Raw genomic sequence first — 13,060 nt, 5'->3', positions numbered from 1 at the left:
CAGCAGGTGCTGGCCCAAGCAACTGGGTTTCTGTCATCCACTCAGTAAACCCAGTAAACCCGGATGCAGGGCCTGGCTCCTGGCTTTGGCATGACTCAGTGGGTGGAGGAGCTCTGTCACTTTGGCTTTCAAATCAATCAACTTTGAAAACAAAAATACTCTTTGGAATGCCTGCCCTGACTTTCTCCCAAACCAAGCAAGCCTCTGCAGGAGAGTTCTGAGCCTGGAGGATCTGAATTACCGACAACTTCCCACTGATCCACAGTGGGTCTCTAGGTCTGATACCCAAGACTGCCTGAGGGAGCTGGGAAGCCAAGACTCCCCAAAGCAGCGGCAGAAGTCCGCAGCCTGCTGCCCCTGTTGGCTACCGACGCCTTTGCCCTGGCTTTCTCTTAGAAACAAACATCAAGGGAGGGCAAAAGAGGGTACCTAAGATTACCACGAGTGCTTCCGTTTCCTGGGAATCGCATTCATGGTATTTTTATGATTTTATTCTAAATCTGTAATTCAAAGAAAAGCAGACGTGGGCGGTCCGATCCATGGCCTTCCTTCCTGTCACACTTGCACCTGTTAGAAGTGCCATAAATACAGCTTTAGGAATGAAAAATGGAGACGTTGTTTTGCGACCGCGTCATCTTCAGTCTGTTGTCCACCTCCGCCCCTATTTGGATCTGTGTTCCACTTCCTGCCGAACTCTAGGGCTGCTCGCAGAGGCCGGCTGCCATCTCGCCACGGGGACCGGGGAGGCCCGGCTGGGTGACACGGTTTGGTTCCTCTCCTGCACGCTTCTGGCATAGGGAAGCTGGCCGTCCTGTGCCACGCGGCTGGTCTCACGCCCGCTTAGCTGCGCAGTTGCATTCACCCCAGGCCGTCGTGCAAGAAAGCTGCTCGCGTGGCGTGAGTCACGCGGCGGCGCGCAGGAGGAATTGGCGTCCCGGCCTAGGGAACTTCGCGCCAGACAGGCTGGCTAACCAGACCCGTGCTGCATTTCCCTGGGGGTCTCTTGGCGCAGGGGTCTTGGGCTGCGATTCGAGAGTTCAGTTCGCTTTCCAGCCCAAACTCAGGCTCTGATGGAAGATGCAGAGAGACCTGGCCTTAGTTCTTTTGGGATCTTTCATAACTGTGTTTCTCCCTCTCTGGCCACTCCAGGCGGTGGCTGGTCCGCGCCCCAGGCGCTGTCCAGCCTTTGGCCACCTCGCCTCTGCGATCCTGGGTTTCCACTTTCGTTCTGCGCTCACAATCCGAGAGGTCAAATTCCCCCCCCCCAAATGTGGATTATTCTGTCTGTATAATTTACTGTAACCCCAAGCGTCCAAGAAAATCCTCCAAGAGCGCAAATAGCTACATTGCGCGGCCAGTCCGCCTCGGAGGAGAGCCGCCTGGCTCTTACTGGAGGAAAACGTAAAAACTACCTCGTGGTGGGTGACGCAGTTTCTGACCTCTGGTTTCCTGGAATTCTAAAAGGATTGTCTCTTCAAGGGAAATCTGGGTTTTGTGTGTGTGAGAGAGATTTTTTTTTTCCTTTCTGATTCTGTGACCTACAGAAAAATGATGTTGATCTGTCTTTCGAAATACTTAGAAAAGAGAGGAGGGGCAGGGCCGGTGACTCAGACCTCGGACCCCGAGCTCGTTAGGCGTCGGCCTGATACCACGGCCCCGCAGTCCCGGGATTCCCTTCGGCCGTTCCACGGCCCGCAAGGCCCTGCTGCTCGCGCGCCCTCTCCGTGTGCGCCGCAGCCAGGCCGCCACCTGCTCGTGAGGGAAGGCTGGGCACGTTCAGGGATTCCGGAGCCACTCTGAGGGCGAGATCGAGTTTGTCCCATGACCTCGGCGCAGAGGAAGCTGTAGAAAGAGACAGACCTCAATTTTCTCCCCTTGAGTTGAAACAAAACCTTGAACGCTTGAGGTTGTCGGCACTGCCAGGGGTGGCGCCTCGGCGGCGGGGGCGGCTAGAACCGTGTGCGCTCACGCGGTTCCCAGACCTGGGTTCAGCTTCTTTTCTAGTTGTTGAGGTATGTTAGTTACTTAGCCGGTTAGCTAAGACGGCCAGCTCACACGCAGCATTTATGCAAGCGTAGCGCCTGGTCTCAACGCCTCTCCTGGCTCAGCCAGACCGAAGGTTGGCCGGCAGGAGGGACGAAGGAAAATTTCTGATAATTAGAGGGCAAGATTTTCACGGGGTGCCCCCTGGTGAAGTGGCCTTATTTTCGGTTAAAGAACAAAGGGCTGAGGTGCCTGCGCGCCGCGCGCCCTCGGGGCCCGGCGCGCCCCCCATTCACGAGCCCTGCCCGCGCCGCGGCTGCCGCGCGGGCTTTGTGCGCTGGGACCGCGCGCCGCGCTGCACCTGCCCGGCTTTTAAGTACCTTGGCGAGGCAGCCCGGGCGGTTGTTCTAATTGCCATCTCCAAAGTACCTGCTCATGAATAAACACCAGTCCCATTTATCAGGTACTTAGCGCTCATTGTGAAGGGGGAAATTGGTCCTTTTCTAAAAGTGTCTGTCCTCAACCCATCTGCACGTTCCTGGCTGCAGAATTTCCCCCACCCTTGAGTCACACACGCGCGCGCACACACTCATACACAACACGAGGCTCCTCCAGGCTAAGATAAACTCGCTTTTCTTCCGATAAGTGCGTGATTGAGTCGCCACAATAGGCGGAGAGGAGGAGGCCGCTGGGTCAATAGCCTACATCTCGCCCATTGATGGCCAAAGTCAGCTTGAGGAATGCAGGGCCTCCCAAAAGCCTCCTGCACGCTTGCACACTGCCCCGCAGATCCCCCAAGCACTCAGGAAAATACTGGAAATGGCGGGCTCCACCAGCTTCACCCTCGGCTCCCCCAACTTTATCCAGCTGGGGCTGGCTCTTAAGTGTGGGGTACAAGGGACAGAGAGTTTAAGTTGATGCACAAATCCCCAGGCCACTACCAGGCAAAGTGGGTATTCCAAACCCGGCTTGGCCGAATCCCAGCTTCTGGCCTGCCTTCCCAAGGTTTCCCAATTCGCTGATGGTAACAAGGGGTGTGGCCTGCCCAGTCTCCTCCACACCCATGATAGGTCCCACAAGGGGGAATACAAATGGACTTCAATCTTGCAGATTTCTATAAATTTATGAATGCTTTGGCTTCCAGTGGCTTCTTTCCCCTCCCTCACACTCTATGTTCCCTCCAACTTAAGCATTTCTGTGTCCAGGGGCGCCCACTATGCTCTGAATTCTCCCTGAAACACGATCGATTTTCTGGACCTGCACATAACCACGGGCAGCTATAAAAATGGAAGTGTTTGCTAAGTGTGGAGATTTCGCCAATCCAACGCTTTTTTAAAATGGCTTTGTCTGCATTCGCCCTCCCACTTGCCTTCTGCGTTTTTTACAACCACGGTCCCAAAGCCCTGGTGAGAGCTGGGAGCAGCCGCCCACCCCTTGTGTGACTCACGGAGACGGCCACATGGAGTTCAGAAGATACATTTTTTTAAAATCGCTGCTATTAAGTATTTTTACAATTAAAAACATTTATTTATTATGTATTTTTATGCGTTGTTCCTTCTACCCCAACATAGGAAGTCTTTGAGATTGCAGTCTCCATAACTGAGTAGAAGGAATCTTATGGTCCTTGCACCTTGCTGGCGAAGGAGCCAGGCTTGATTCCACGATGCTGGCTGGGATTGCGGGGGTGCTGGGTTCTCCTCTCCAAGCGGGCTGGCAGACTGAGACTGCTTCAGAGTGTGAGCCGGAGGCCCTGGGCTGCCGATCTCTGCAGGAACACGTGTGGTCTGGAGCCCCCAGTTCCTCCTGGTTGCCACCACTGCGTGGGGCTGGGTCAGGAGAGAGCTTCCTTGCCCTGGCAGCCCCTTCACACGGAGGAGCAGAGCTCACTTGGGCTGGGATGCGACCGAACACACAACCTTGTTTGGGGAATAGCCTAGGAAGGAAGCCCTCGAGCTCTCCTAGCTCCGTTTGGTTCAGCACCAGGGGGTCACAGGAGGAGTGGGAATCTCTCAAAACGCACAGGTCTTGGGCTTTTCCTGTTACAAATCGGCTCCTGTGTGGGGAGAAGCTGGGCATTTCTGCCCCACCCCAAATAGCCAGGGCTGCGGGGAAGGCAGTGGAGGGCACCCCAAGAGCTCGCGCTCCTCGCTGCCATCTCTCCACCTTGGGGAGCAGGCGCTGGGCTTCCCCCACTGAACGCTGGTGGATTGTATTGGGAGAGAATCCTGAAATTCCAATTTGTTGCTCTGGTGTGTTTGTGTTGGATGTGAGTTAATTGTTAGAAACCCAGAGGCTGGCTTCAGTCAGGGGTTCCGGAAACTGGTGAGAGCGACCAAGACCAACCCTCCAGCCCACGAGAGCCCTTGGCAGTCTTCCGGCCTTCAACTTGAACCCCTCCCACCCCATGGGGGCCCCCATTTTTCACTCTTCTCAGTTTTGCGCTTGGTTTCTACCCCTGCTGCCTCTAGGGTCCACAGTCCGACTTCCCCAAATGGCCGAGGAGGAGGAGCACGTCTATTTACCAGCCATTGCCAGGCCGGTTCCTCCGCCCCCTGGGTGCAACCAGACCTAGAGCTGTTTAGGTTGCTTGTGGGCTTGCAGGGTGGGGTACAGTATGGTCATGGAGTTGTCCTCAAACCTTCCTCACATCTCAGCCCTACTCCACCTTCTCATCTGTGGTCTTTGGCCCCAGGGCACTGGACAGGAGACCCAGATGTTGCCACGCCAGGAGGGAGACAGAAACTCACAGAGATTGTGGGCAAGACCTGAGTAGGTCTGGGACTGGGGAGCAAGCTGCCCTGCTGGTGCATCCAGGGCCAACAGCACAGGCAATGATAGCCCCAGAGCCGGTCCCACTCCCTCGCCTTCGCCCTGGGAACTCCAGCAACTCTGGGGTTAGGATGGTGGTGCGACCCCTGGCAGTCCTCCAAGGCATTGCCAGCGCCTGTGACCCCTTCCCCCTGCAGCCAGGGGTGGGACCACTACCCTCTCGCTGCCCTCCTGGAAAGGCGGGGGGGGGGGGGAGGTGTTGGACTCTGCTGGCCTGAGCCCCCACCAGTCTGTCTTCAGGAGACCAGTCCTCTGCGGTGGTGGCCAGGAGAGGGGCCACAGGGAGGTTCCTGTTCTTTTGGGAGCTTCCGCCTGGTGGGCTTTGTCTGCTCAGCACTTTCCCTGGTCCACGGTGTGGACTGAAACGCCTGGAACGACTGGCCCATATTGACACCCCTCCCCCGTATGTGTCCTCTCAATGTGGACAACTGGGAGTACTGGCGCAGGCATGGGCTTGCCCGCGTCGGTGAGCAGAAAGGGGCAGCGGAGACCTAGCCCTCCGCACGCTCCTCCTGCGCCCTCTGCTCTCGCGGCCTCTGTTCCAGTCTGGCTCCTCTCGTGGCGTGGAGAATCCCAGGGTCAGGTCCGGGGGTCACGTGCGTTCCTTTGGCCTCCTCTCGGCTGGTCAGTCCCGCTGTGGCCGGCCGGCAGAGGGTGCCCCGGCCCGGGCGGGGCCAGCTGGTAGCCTCTCCTGGGTTCCTGGCGCCTCACCATGGGGCTCCATGGCCGAGAGTCTGACGCCTCCAGGTCAAGGCCTGATGCAGTGCGTGTGGCGGAGTGAGCAGGAACTGAGCAGATGTGGAAAATAGCCGGAGTGTGGTACTAGTGCATGCTGGAGGCGGGTGGGCGTGTCTTTCCAGAGCCAGCAGAGGTGGGAGCGGTCGATGGGACTTGTCCCCCCTACTTTCTGGGAGGGAAGTTTTCTGAAGTATTTAGCGCAAGCACCCTTTTAACAGCAGCAAACCGAGGGAGAGACTCCACGGGGCTGGGAAAAAGTCTTGACTGTCCTGCTACTCTGGGGTCGGGGTTCTGGGGTCCCATCTGAGGGGACACATATGTTCTTGTGCATGGAGGGGTGTGTATGGCCCACTTGTGTGTGTGTTCGCCTTGTGTGTGCCAAATGCATGAAGTTGTGTTTGTGACCACAGAAGTGTGTGGTAAGGGGGATGAGTGTGGTAGAGTGAAGGATGTGTGTGTGTCTGTGTGTAAAGGGGTGACGCCATGGTGTGTGCACACCCCTGCACGTGCTCAGACACCCCTTACCCGGTGGAGTCTACCCCCATTCTCACTGCGCTTAGGCCCCAGGGAGAGGAGTGACGGAGTGTGAGGGTCTAGGGCGCCGGCCTGCCCCAGTGCCCAGCAGGCTACAAGGGGCTGCAATTACACCAAGCTTCCCCTGGGCTGCAGGGAGAGGGAGGAGGAGGATTACAGCAAATTCATTTCTATTTTCCAGCCCACTAAGCCTGCAGTGTGTGCTGGCGTTAGCATGAGAATGGGCTGCGGCTCTGGGACCCACCCCCCTATTTACTGACCCCCCCTCCCTCCCAGTGAATAGCGGGACTCCCAGCCTCCTGGCCTCTCTCGGACCACTGCCTGCAGAGCCACCGCTCCTAATCAGGGTAATTTAATATATTTTAAGCCCCTGGCGGCTTTATTTTCCCTCCTTTTCGAGTTTGTTTTAGGCATTCACAGCTCTCACCCGTCATTAGACGGCCTTATTTGACGGATGGAGCGAACTGCTATGAAACCACAGTCCTTTGTGTCCCCCACATAAGCTGGGCTTCCCCATAATTAGAATGGTATTCCCAGCCACCGAGGCCTTTCGGGAGGCAGAACAAAAGCTCCCCGAGGTGAATATTCCCCAACTCTCCGGCCCCTGGCCGGGACAGGGGCTGTGAGTTAAAGGCACTCCTTGAGGGAAGGCTGTCTGCGAGCAGAGAAAGTAGAAGTCCATCGAGGGCCAGACATGGGGGGGGGGCAGTGGATGACACAGGCCCATGGGTGTCACCTCCACATGCTTGTCCATGCACTCGGCTGGCCTCTGTGCCTGGAGAACCTGTGAGGGGGTCAGGGATCCAGGGCCTGGATTGAGAGTTGGGGGGGTGGGCACCAGGGGTTCATGCACAGGGCCCCCAGTGTGCATGTGTGACATTCCTGCACACACATAGGCTCACAAGGGTCATAATGGCGCACCAGGCTGGGAAAGGCTTGTATAGATACAGTCACATAACCCAGACACAGAGGCAGATTGCAGTGTAAATCTACATACACACATGCACTTAGGCTCACTCGCCCAGAATGCCCAGACCAAGGATAGCTTGTACACACACACACACACACACACACACACAGCACTGTCATATGACCCTGGGTCATCCCGGCCCCACCCCTGCTGCCCACTGTGCTGAAGCCATTCCTCGGTACCTGGTACACAGACCTGTGGCCACATCTCCTGGGCCCATGCTCAACCAGGTTTCAATCCGGTGTTTCATGCACACCTCCACTGGCACACCCCCTGGCTCCCTGGCACTGCAGGCCACCCCTCCAATGTGACGGTCTCTGCCTGTGGGGCAAGCCTGTACACTTGGCTGTATAGAAGCCCTCAGCCAGCTGGGAACCGCATGGTACATGCAGCTCCCAGGGGGCTGTGGCTCTTCTGGAGCTCAGGTGGGCCCTCTGTGCTCCTTGAGCAGAGGAAACAGCCCTTTCCCAGATGTCTGCCTTGGCCGGGACACCCAGGACAGGAGGTAGGAGGCTGGCCCTGCTTAAGCAAGCAGCTTCTCCCAGGACCCAGATGGTTCTGGGTAGCAGGGGTGGAGAGGGGAGTGGTGAGCAACTTGTACACACCTCTGCACCCTGCTCCACCCCACCCCATCTGCCTCCACTCCCCACCCCATCTCAGAGAATTCTCAGCCCCAGATGCCACAGTGGAGCGTTCATATTAAATTCAGCTCTTCCCTATCAGACTCTGTACTTGGGGCTGGGCGTGTGGTGGCTTGTACCCAGAATCCTATCTTGAAAAGATTACACACAGGATTACCGCACAGGTCTAGCATGGGAGGTGAGGCGGAGGGGGAAGCAGCATGATAAGTCTGTCTCTGTCCAAAGATTTTGAATTTGTTGGAAAGGCAAAGTGACAGAGAGTTCTTCCATCTGCTGGTTCATTCCCCAGATTTCTTGCCAAGGCCCAGGGTGGGTCAGGCTGAAGCCAGGAGCCAAGAACTCTATCCTGGTCTCACATGTGGGAATCAGGACGCAAGCCCTGGGGCCATCTCCTGCAGCCTTCCGAGGTGCGTTAGCAAGACGCTGGATCGGAAGCAGAGCATTTGGGACTCAAGTGAGTGCTCCAACATGGGGTTCCAACGTTGTAAGTAGCAGCCTAACCTGATGTGTACAACACTGATCCCAAGGGTCTCTGCACACCACAGTGCTGGCCTCAGGGACGGAGAGGGTCATTTGACATTACGGCACCTTGTAAGTCCCCAGGGAAATGGTGGCCTTCTTGGCCTGCCTATTTGGGTCCATGACTTTCTCATTGTGCCACCCTTCCTGAGGCAGGTGGTCATTCCCTGGCTCACCCTGTGCAGTGGACACTTATGGCCAGCACCAAAGCCACACACAAGGTCCTTAGTGAGGACACTGGCTGAGCTTCACTCAAGGTCCCTGGGAACCAAAGAGGCTCCCAGGGTGTAAGTGTCAAGGACAAGTCAGGCCCTTCATGGTGCCTGGCTCTCTTGGAGTGAGGCACCTGAGTTCACCAAGACTCCTAGCCTCTCTTAGGAAAGGGAGTACAGTTTTTTTTTAAGAGTATTTATTTATTTATTTTAGAAAGTCAGATACACAGAGGAGGAGAGACAGAGAGGAAGATCTTCCACCCAATGATTCACTCCCCAAGTGACCGCAACGGCCAGAGCTGAGCCAATCCGAAGCCAGGAGCCAGGAGCCTCTTCTGGGGTCTCCCATGTGGGTGCAGGGTCCCAAGGTTTTGGGCCATCCTCATCTGTTTTCCCAGGCCACAAGCAGAGAGTTGGATGGGAAGCAGGGCTGCCGGGATTAGAACTGGTGCCCACATGAGATCCCGGTGTGTGTAAAGTGAGGACTTTAGCCATTAGGCTATCATGCCCGGCCCAGGAGTACAGTTTTAAACTGGGCCCTGTCGGCACAGCGGCTTTGGGACGCCAGCGGCAGAGCTCACCTGGGCTACCTTGGCTACCAGGCGTTTGAGACGCTCTGCCCTGTCTGGAATGACTGAGGCTGCCCTGTTGGGGCAGGAGCCTGGATCCTGGGGGTTCCGCCGGCACAGACGTGGCGAGCATCTCCGAGCCTGTGGCCCACCATGCTTCTCTTTTATTCCTCCAGAGCCCAGGACAGAAACTCGAGCGTGTGACCTATCTGACTTTCAGGGGTCTTGCTCTTGAGCAGCCCCTCCCATGGGTGTCCCGGACTAGCAGAGATGTGAGGTTTATCAGTGCTCGCAACGTTATCCTTGTGTTAGGAGAGAAAAGATGCAGGTTTTCAAAACGCGAGGGCTGCAGAAGAAGGAGTCCAGACCTCCCCCACCATGCTGCGACCCAGCCCAGGGCCGCTGGTGGGCTGGCTGCACCTGCAGGGCTGGGCTCCCACAGCGCGGCCAGGAGCTGTCCCTACTTTGGTGCTGAAGCATGGCTGCCTGGACAGAGGTCTCCACCTGAGGGAAGTGTTCCAAGCCATCACTCACCAACCTCCAAACCCTGGGAGTTTTCAAGAGGCTGATCTGATTACCACTGAAGTCCTCCTGTGACTTCCCACGTAACTGAGGGTAAAACATAAAGTTCTTAGCGCCAGAGTTGTGGCGTAGTGAGTAAAGCCATCACTGGCCATGGCAGCATGTCATGTGAGCCCAGGTTCTAGTTCCGACTGTTCCACTTCCCCTTCAGCTCCCTGCCAATGTACCTGGGAAAGTAGTGGAGGATGGCCCAAGTGCTTGAGCCGCTGCACCCACATGCGAGACCTGGAAGAAGCTCTTGGTTTCCAGCTTTGGACCAGACTGGCTCCAGTGGCTGTGGCCATTTGGGGAGTGAACCAACAGATGGAAGACATCTCTCTCTTTCAAATACATAAATAGTTTACAAAATCTTTCAAGTTCTTGCTCTAGCCAGTGCAACTCCTGCTCTTCAACAAGCTACAGTGGTTCCTGTCTCCTTCTTCCAGCTTGAACACCATCAGAGTGGCAGTGAGGGGTGAGGACACAGAGCTGTTAGTATCTGCTATGGGATTGGAGGTATGGCATGAGAGGCAAGGCGGAGCCAGGGCTGGCGGTGAGCATTTGGTGCGAGCTACTAGGAAGCTGAGGTTTCTGTCTCCTGAACCAAGGGAGGTGCAAGAGCAGAGACTTGGGGTGATAGCAGATTGGTTCTAGAACATGCCGAGTGTGACAGGCCTGCTAGACAGCTGGAGGGGAAAGTCGGGCAGGCAACTGGATGTGTAGGCCTGCCATTCAGAGGAGAGGTCCTGGCTGGACTCTAAAAGGGAACTGTTAGGCCACAACAAGCTCGTGGAAAATGTGTGTTATGAGGACAACACATGAATCTCAACACTTTTTGCACCAAAATGAGCTTGCTTTTTAACTCTGTTTTTCAGGAATTCTGAGGCAAGAGGAAATGGTTGGAAAGCCATCTAGAGTCACTTGAGCACTTTGACTTTAGAGGCCAAAGGAGGGAGAGCCAGGAGGCTGGGAGTCTGAGCAGGAGAACTGAGAAAATGATGTATTGGGGCCCAGGAGGAAAGAGGGCTGTGTGCCTAAGATGTATCTATTTATTTATCTAAAAGATAGAATAACAGAGTGGGTAGAAATTACAGAGGGAGAGAGAGATTGTGCAACCACAAATGGCCACAGTGATCAGAATTGGACCAGGCCAAAGCCAGAAGCCAGGAACTCCATCCGGTCTCCCTCAGGAGTGGCAGAAGCCCAAGGACTTGGACCATCATCTGCCGCTTTCCCAGGCATGCTAGCAGGCATCGGAAGTGAGGCAGCCAGGTCTTAAACTGGGATACAGGCATCTCACATGGGATACAGGCATCTCAGGCAGTTTAACTCCCTGCATCACAGAACCAGCCTCTAGCAGCTTCAAGAAGGAAAAAAAAGTCATGGGGCCAGCCTTGTGGCAGAGTAGGTAAAGCCGTCCCTTGTAACATCCTGTATGGACAGCAGTTTACATGCTGGCTGGTCTTCTTCCAGTGCAGCTCCCTGTTGATGTGTCTGGGAAAGCAGCGGAAGACAGCCCCAGTGCTTGGGCCCCTATACCCAGCTCTGACCATTACACTCGTCTAGAGAGTGCACTGGCAGATGGAAGATCTGTCCCTTTCTCTGTGTGACTGCCTTTCAAACTAAGAAAGGCAATCAGAGGTGTCCAACAGGCTGCCAGGGAAAGATGAGCACTGACTCTTAACCTCTGTAGATGGTCTCACAGGGGATTATTTTTGGAGGAGAGGGAACAGAAGGGAAAGGTAGCTGGTGTTATTTGAAAAACCCACACTGACTGAGAAAAAAAAGAAAATGGTGTGGGAGCTGGTGAAGGACCAGAGAGAAAAGCACCCAAAAGCCAGCAAAGGGCTGGCCAGGTGCTCTCAGTAGGGCGGGTGCCCATGGCCAGTGCAGGCCCTCCATCTTCCACATGCTTCCCCAAGGCGGACAAGACACCAGGGATGGACAACTGCCTCTTTCCAGCGCAGGCCTTAGCTGGAAAACATTCGACACTCAGCCTTCTGGGACGGCAGCTTACTAATGTCCGGGCCTTGCAGGGCAGGGCTGGGACCCACCCTAACAGCTGCAGAGCACAGGAGCTGGTCCAAGGAGGGACAGTAGATTAGTGAGCCACCTGTGTCACACACAGGGACTTGGAGCCCTTGGAGCAAACATATCCTTCTCACCTCACTTTGCTACTGAGAAAGACACAATGGCTGGACTCAGCCTGCCCAGCTTGGCTGCTCATTGGCTCAGGCAGGTGTAAGCTTTGCTTCTGGGACCTGGGATTCATTCGCTTCCCTATAGCCAGCAAGCACCCCCAGGAGCAGAGGCGATGGTCGCAAGATCACTGTCTAGTGTGAGGGGGTGTCCAGTGGCCCCAGACTCAAGGACAAAGGCGAACCTGGCCCTCGCAGGCGCCGCGACTGGCAGAAAGGACGCCGTTTGAGGGCCAGAGATGGATTCCCCTGCTTCCAGAAATTAGTCTCTCTCGGGGCTCTTTTGTGGCTCATCTGCACCCTCTCTCGACAGTCTCGGGGAACTGCAGGACCGTGCGATTCTCGGATGAGCCCATGAGGTGTTGAGGGAGGCTGGGGGAATCCACTGAGTCACACCTGCGGAGTCGGGACTGCCCTTCACCCACAAGTCATTAGCACACCGCAGAAGCCTGCTGACAGAAGCATGCTGTGAACATCCATGCGGGATCACATTCCTTATGTGACCTTGGGCAAGCCTGCTTTTCTTGGTCTCAGCTTCTCATCTGGCCAGTGGGACTGGAAGAACAAACTTAGGACTCATGATCTCCCCCCCTCACCACCCCCGTTTGCGATTGCTGGCACAGATAATGCCAGCGCATCCACGGGTCAGGCCTTTCCTTAGCCCCAGGCAGCCAAGAGCTGCCATCCCCAGCCTGGATCAAATGGCTAGCGGTGTTGTGTTGGTCGCTCTCTCTTGCCTTTTCCTTTGTGGAGAGGACATAATGGCACTTCAAGCACAAGCAAGGTGTGGAGGCAGGGAGGGATGTCTGAGTTCGGGCCACTGGGAGGAGAATGAGAGAGCAGAGGGCCTTGTATGCCATGTCGTACACTTGGCACTCAGATGGTCTTGTGGAGCCGTGCATGCGGGCCCAGCCGTGCCTTGAGGGACAGGCTGGTCATCCTGTTTTGCCTCCCCCTGCCTACAGTGCACCCTGGGGCCAGCCCTGGGCTTCCCAGCTTTGTCTGGCTGGGTTAATATGGGCAGGCTGCCACCTTTGCGGCTGTGTCTTGTGGCTCCTGAGTCTGCTGCCTGTCCATTCCACAACATGAAGCCAGTGGGGTCGTCCCTACTTCTGTGTGCCACAGTTCTGACTGCTAGCTTCATCCTAGACGAGCTCTTTCCAAAGATCGTCTCCACCCTCACCGTGCACACAGTGTGACAGCCGCAGCCAAGGCTCCCTGAAGCAGGCAGCTTCCTCACGCCAACTCACCCGAGACCACGCCATGGTAAGGTGCTGGGGAAACTCGCCACTGAACAGAACTGGCA

Source organism: Ochotona princeps, chromosome 6, assembly GCF_030435755.1.
Source record: "Ochotona princeps isolate mOchPri1 chromosome 6, mOchPri1.hap1, whole genome shotgun sequence".
NCBI classification, from domain to species: Eukaryota; Metazoa; Chordata; class Mammalia; order Lagomorpha; family Ochotonidae; genus Ochotona; species Ochotona princeps.
This window is presented reverse-complemented; position numbering follows the sequence as displayed.